The sequence below is a fragment of the Charadrius vociferus genome, unplaced genomic scaffold (assembly GCF_000708025.1).
Source record: "Charadrius vociferus isolate BGI_N301 unplaced genomic scaffold, ASM70802v2 scaffold242, whole genome shotgun sequence".
NCBI classification, from domain to species: Eukaryota; Metazoa; Chordata; class Aves; order Charadriiformes; family Charadriidae; genus Charadrius; species Charadrius vociferus.
Genome location: NW_009647213.1, coordinates 23,704 through 31,248, shown reverse-complemented (window position 1 = coordinate 31,248; position 7,545 = coordinate 23,704).

Below are 7,545 nucleotides of genomic sequence, written 5' to 3'. Positions count from 1 at the left end.
ACCTGCTTACTTTTATTTCTTTTTCATTGGCTAGGGCTTAGTTCTCTTAAGTGCAAGACTTTATGGGTTAAAACTCTAAGGGGAAAAAAAAAAAAGTAGTAATGAATTAAAAATACAGGTTTTCTGAAAAAACAAAACCGGAAAACCCCTGTTGTTTGAATCACTTCTGAGGCCAGGACAGCATAATCCCCCTTTGAAAGAGAAAGGAATTGGATGAAGTAGGAGATACTTATCTTTTCCAGGTATTTATTTATGAAGGGTGGTATGTGAATGAGGGTGGTAACAGCAATCACCCCCCAGTTTCCTTCTCCATTACTTAGACTGGCCTAAGTGGATTTGTCTTTTAATTTCCGGATGCAGCCTTTATACCAAAGGTGGCCATTTCTCAGTATTGCAAAGGTTACAGACAACAGTGGCCGACTGTAACGCTGGCTAGAAGCCTGCAGCTTCTCTCCAGCAATGTGTTCTAACCATGTGGTTGCAGGTATCTTGTCTGATTCCCAAAGATCTTTGCGTGCTGCCAAGCCTACAAAACATTCTCAGGCTTTAAGGAACTGCTTACACGATTCATTCCTTGGTGCTGAACTGCAATAGCGGAATATCTGCATGCGGAGTCGTTATTCTCTGTAACCTTGTTTAAATCTCTTTTTCTGTTCAACAGGGGCAGCAAAGCTACCTTGTTTTACAGGGGACAAGGCATGACAGAGGTTCCCAGGGAAACTTTTAAAACTCTATGTGCTTTCTCTAAAGTAATTTTTCTGGAACGCATAAATTGTACTTAAAAGACATGATAGCATAGTCCCTCGATGCTTTTCTGGAAAGCGTCAGGTAATTATTTCTTGGCTCTGCTTCTTGCAAGTCATGTAGCTCACGCTCTGGCTGCTTCTGTGTCTCGCCACGATGTGGTTTCGACACAAAGGTCCCAGCTCTTTTTGCATTCTTTTTTAGGCACATATCTAACGTGTTCGAAGTGGAGAAACGGAGCAGATTTAGGCAGCTGCTTCATCCTAGTGATCCCAACAGTCAGGATGCTATAGCCCTCCGCGATAAACCGAGGAAAACAGGAAATAAAGCGACTAGCCTTAGTGCACCTCTCCTGTTTACAGTGGGAGTCGAGGGACATCTTTGTGTAGCTGCATAGTATTTGTGCTATAAAATCTCTTGTGACTTTTCTTCAAAAAGCAGCTCCAACAGTTCCATTGCCTGGACTGGGAATTTTGGCAATTAACGCCATGTAAGTCATTTGTTGTATTTAGGAAGTTCTCTTTTCTCCCTTTTTCCTTTGATTTTACAGTTGGGTCACTTTTGGTTGGTTTTGGGGTTTTTTTCGTAGTTATTTTCAGGCCACGCATAAACATGTTAGAGGATATACATGCATGATTAAAAAAAATGCAAAATCCTGGTTTATGATTATTTATTATGTACTCATTTATTATTTCAAATATTAATATCAAACCAATATTCAGTTTATTATTTATTTATTATTAAATAGAGATCCAGGCTTATAAAAACACGTTTTAAGAAGGCATCTGTTTTATCCTAACTTTAATTGCAGTTTGCACGTATGTGCAATATGACTATTTAATGTGTCAAATTTTTTAGCTTCTGTGAGGGAGCGGGAACTTTGATGCACCCGTTTCCAACCACTTATGAAACTGCATTTTCCTCATCAATATTCTTGTTACTAAGTAGTTACTGCTTTGCATGTCTGAGGCACTTCAGAAAAACCCAAATGTTTTACCTCACGGCAAATGCTAAGGAAAATGCTTTGTCTTGTGGTCATGCAACAAAAGAGAAAACAAAATGTGTAAGTTAGGTAAAAAACAGTGGTAGAAGAGAATATCAATGAGGAGGATGGCACAGAAATATTTTTGACTGTAGGAGGATTACTTGGATTTGTAATCTGTAATTTCTGCTTGCTATATGTTGATGTAATTCCCGGCGCAGTTACTAGAGTAATGTATTTTGGTTTACAGCGCTACTGTTTGCAGAACACAAGGTGTAAAGGAAACAGTTGGTCATGTTCAAGTAGATGTCCAAGTGTTGTTACCCGTGTACTTGCTGACTTGGATGATTTCAGAAGTACCTCAGGTGGACGCACAACTGTGTTTGAGGAACAGACCCTAGGAAAGCACCAAAAATAAGATAATTGAGGATTAAAGGAGGCTTTCCTTTGCATGTGGATTGTGTGTAAATCCCCTTTGCTCTTCCTTTCATATACTTTCTTCCTACGGTTAAAATTGGCAGCATTCTCATTTTGAGGGAGCTGCCGGGTCACGTAGCACTGCTCGAGGGAAGAACTTAAATGTTCAAACCCTGTCAGACGTAGTTGGTGCAACAGATGATGAAAACCAAAGACTAGTCTGAAAGTGGCACTGTAAGTACCCTAGAAAAGGCCAAGAATAAGGCCTGAACCTGGATGGAGATGTGTGGTACTCAGGCACCACGGGGGTTACCAATGCTGTAACCATGGGATGGATTTTAGGGCCTTATGAAGGAAGAGTCAGTGGATCCAAAACTGTGTGAAATTTCAGTGTAAAACTAGTAACAGAAGCTTAAAAATTATGACAAGAAAAAATTAAAACGAGGGACTGCTTTTGAGAGGTTCCGGAAAAAGGGAAAGTGCATAAATGCTCATATCTGGTCTTAAAAATTTAAGGTTTTTATTTGTGGATGACTTTTGGGGAAACTGAATTTCTGCTCACTGAGGAATTACAAAGAGCTTGAGGGATAACAACAACTTTAAAGAGCTATTTTACTCTGAAAGAAACCTGCTTTTTCTTCTTTTATATCAGCAAATTGAATATAACCAGGGAGCTGTTCATATTGTTGGCCTAGATATCGCTAAGTAAATAAGAAATTGCTGCTTTTTATTTCAGCTTCTCCTGAAGAGCTCACACTGTGCTGGGAGATGGAGTAGATTCTCTCCTTTCTGTAATCACTCACAGAAATACTTACAAGGCTTCATCCTGTTTCCCCTGTGAAAGCCTGTTGACAATGGCAAGGAATAAGAATATCATGGTTTGAAAGAAATCTAGTTGCAAATAATTAGATGAAACCAGTGAGCCTTTATTAATGGTGATGGTGGAAGTGAAAGACAAAATTCATATTGACTCTGGCTCAAGGACAAACTACTTGGAACTGGCTGTCTGAAGCTTAACTTATGCCTCTCTATTTTTATTTCTACCTTTTAAGTAAATTGCTTCAGAATGATTGCATGAGACAATAAATCTGAACTCAGTGCTTTCAAAAACGTGTTTTGCAACAGCAGAACCTTTTTTTTTTTTTTAAACAGCAGCAGGACAAGAAAAAAGTTGTTAAAAACGGGTAGGAAAACAGTTTCTTTCTCCACCAAAAATACTTTATAACGGAATTAACAGAGGAAGAAATATGAGTAGAAAATTAAAGAGAGTCAGTTTTGGGGGTTTGCCTGTACAGGGCTGTTGGAACACTCGGATGACCCAAAGGCATCGAGGAAAAACTGTAAGAGTTTTAACACCACACAGCAGTAGTTTTGTGAGATATATTTACATTTCTTTATTATTTTTAGAATGTGTATTCTCGTCACTTGGTCACAGTTTCTATTTGCTAAGAAATCCATGGGTATTTAAAGGCTTGCTATCTGTCATAACAAATACATTCACTGCTGGTTTCAACAGTTAAGATCATGACTGCCAAAAGGTAAAAGTCAGGACTAACAATTCTGTGAAACAGCATAAAACTTTAAGTATAGATTTCCAGAGTTATGCAAATCTGGAAAATGAAAAGGGGACAGTCCCATTAGCCTAGGCAGTGGTTACATCAGTTCTCACAAGTGGAAGCTGGTTTGTGGTTGTGGTGCAATTTGAAGGAAAGCGAGTTTCTATCAGGTGAGGGACTGGCAATTCAACAGGCAGGGAGGGAGTGGCTTCTATCATTTCTAGTGGAAGGTGGTAGTGTTGATTTGGGATCTAAAGTCAGGTCCAGGTGATCTGTATTCCCCCAAAATATCCCAAGATGCTATAGAACAGAGTGCAGCTATTTAGCCTCATGCCTCTTCCAGCTCCCAGTGGGTTCCCTCAACTAAAGCGTCTCAGGGTTTCCCTGAAAATTCAGATAAACACAACATTCTTCCTGACTTCCTCTCGCAGTGTCTCAAACCACAACGTGTGCAGATAGCTGTGTGGAACCCTGTCAGACCTGTGGGTAGCCTGCAGTGTGGCAGCTCCTGCCTGGCAGCATGGTGTGCTGGGGCAGCCGTCCTGGTGCGAGTCCTGATGCGCGTGTGTGTGGAGCGGGCATTTAGTCTGGAGAGAAGGTGATCTTTCACTGCCTGGGCACTAATGAGAGAGGAGACAAGTGGCTCTTGATGAAGTGCTAGGCTCGAGGCTCTCGATCCGGAAGCGGTGGATGTGATCTGAGGAGCTGGGAGTTGGCACACCTAGCACACGCTGGAAAGGGCAATTTACACAGCAGGCCACTGGCTCACACTTAGAGGGAGGAAGGGTGGTGTGCCCCTTGGGAAATAGTGGGCAGGGCTGGAAAGACTGATGATGACTTGTAGTCTTTTTTGTAGGAGAAATGTCCCAACTGTGGGTGGATACACAGCTTCCTTGTTTCACACCCAGATCTGAGGGTAGCTCCTGGAGCATCCATCGTCTTTTGAACATGCTTGCTGTCTTGAAGCCACACTGAAAGCCGTCCATAAGCGCGCTCACTTTTAGAACATCTCTGCTGCCCTAATCCTCGCTCTAGAGTGGCTCTACTTGGAGCTGCAATACGTTCCAAAGCCATTTAAATGATCCCTTTCTTCTAACAGGTAAATTTGTGAAGATAAAGGAGCTGGTTAGTAATGCCCTATTTCTGCCCAAAGGAGAAATAAGAAGTGAAATAATATTTCAGTTAAAACAGGCTTGTTGCTCACAAGCATTGTTTCCCCATCTTCCTCCCGAGGTGGCCAGAGCTGCTGCAGCCCATTGTTTTAAGTTCTCCAGGTGCTCAGCAACCTTGCTGCCCATGGCAGAACTGAATGAGTCGGACAGGATAGGCTGAATGGGCTTTTATTTAGACTCATATCCTGCCATATAGAAGTAGCTGAAAAAGATATTGTAAAAAGCCATAGAATGAAGTTTAATTTTTTTTTTTTTTTAAATTTCCATTGCTGGGCCCAGGGGGGGAAATCAGGACAGGCAGGGCTTTTGTCAGACAATGGTGTCCAGTCTCCTTTGCAGCTGCAGCACTGAGTCACGGGATTCACTCTGAACTAAGATGTTTGGGTTTTTGCCTTTACTGCTCCAACCAGAAGGATGTTGTAGAACCAAAGACGCTTTGTTAGGTGCTTGCTTTCATTCTCTAGCATAAAATTATTCACATGCAGTTTTATTCTCACATTCAATGTTACCTTTGAATTCACACACCATTTTCCATGGTTTATGGCAGATGGCAACCATACCCTCTGTCTCAGCTTTCATTCTGCTGTGTTAAACAAGACATGCTCTGGTAAGCTCCTAAACTAGGCTGTTCTTTTCCTTGACTCTGCTGGCAAATCATCTCTGGACATGCTAGATTAGCTGTCTCTCACTGAAGAAGGGTGGTCATAACTGCATGCAGCTTCTCAAGGGGATGGCAGAACCTGCTGGCATGAACGCTTCCCTGCCACAATGCTCCAGTTACACATCCTAAGATAAGTGTTTGCTTTTTATGACATTGCATCATATTGGTAATGATGTTCATTGTGTAACTGTTGACATCTTTCTCTTCCTCAGTCACTTCCGTAAGATGATCCTGTACATCAATCTTATCAGTTCGTTCCTTTTTAACAGCAATTTTTTCAATTTCTTTTTTTGGTCTCATCAGTTAGCTGTTTTTTTTCTGCCAAAATTGTTAAAGGAAAATATGAAATGAAGATTAGTTCCAAGAATAATACCCCAAAATGCCATTGGTAACCTCCCTCAGTCCAGTACTTTCCATTCAACTCAACACTGTTTCCCCCTGTGCTTGCACTTTACCTCCATTGAAGTTCTCCTAAATCCTAGTCTTCTCTAGAGTTGCTAATAGTTTCCATTTCAGGCACTTCACTATAGTCCATTATTCAGTATCAGCCATAAAACATTTCCATTGCCCAGCACACCAAGCATCTCAAAAAAGGCAGGCATCAACTGCCAATACTAAGCTCACATTTGATCTCACTTACATCCATGTCTCTGGTTACACTTCCAAGTCTTTTTCTAAAGTACCCTTACGGTGAAAATACCAGGTCTGCATTTTCCTGGACTGCGAATTGTCTTTGCCTTTTCCAAAGTATGGAACATTTCTAAGAAATGGAAGAATTATCTCAGCTTTTCTCTAGTCATCTGGTAGCATGTTTACTGTTGCAAATGCAACTGCATGTTTCGCTTTTTCCAGTTTTCAAGTCTTTGGTATCTGAGAGCACTTACAGCTCTTGACTTTTCCAGTACTTCACTTGAGGTAATTTCCACTTGTCATTCCCGTTATTTGTCCTGCCTCCCCTCCACAATTAATATTATCGCTGGAAAAAAAAACCAGCAAAAAACTGGTTATAAAGGTCAGTTACGTTTACTTAATGGTGACCCACATTGAGCATAAAAATATAGCAGGACTTGTCTGAGTATTTATCCAGGTCAAATTCCTCTCAAGTAGCCTGGGTTCGAGCCATGAGAAAATGGGTTTACCACTGCATGGGTTTCCTAGAGATTACGTCTTTGGATTTAGATCCTTATTAGGTTTGCAGCACTGGATAAGCACCCCCTGAAAAACCACCTTGGAAGTTGCTACTTTCATTCCACCAATTGGTTACCAAAATATCTGGGAAGTCCAGATTTCGGAGTTCTGTGCTTAAATTTACCAGTGATTATGTGTGATCTTAAGTGTGTCCCTTTATGCAGCTGTTGGTGCATAACCATTTTATGGCGTTAAGCATCCATGAATACTGGCACCCGAAACCCTCAGTTAAGAAGCACTGTGCCGCTGTCTTCTCTTTGCTCCCTGCCTTCTCCCAGCCATACCTCCATTTTTCTTGGGCTGTGTGAGCAGCGTGGAGCATCGGGATCACTCCCCTGCTCACCCACAGACCAAAGCTGCCCTGATCCGCCATTTGCTGGATTTTAGCTTGCCCTTGACTTCATTTTTCAGTGCCGCTCAGGGCAGTCGTTGCTGCATGACTGCAGTGGGATGTGTTATGCTGACAGATCCATCCCCAGCCTCACCCAGACTGCTTTCCAGGCCTGTCCCCACGCAGGACGAGGGCAGGCCTGGAAAGGCCTTGGCCTGCAGCCAGTCACCTTGGGCGACGCAGCACCTGCGGCCTGTGCTGAGGGGGGGAGGGGGTCGTGCCTCGAAATGCCTCCCGTGAACCCACGGGCCTGCCTGGGGTTTTGCTTTTAGCATGTTTCCCACCTCCTTTTACCTCAACGCCGCCTGTTTTGTAACTGCTCCAGCGCCACCCGACACCCCCCTCCTCACCCCCGGCGCTTCGGGCACAGGGGCCGCCGACTCCCGCCCTCCCCGCTGACGGGGCGGGGCCCGGGAGGGGGGGGCGGGCCCCGA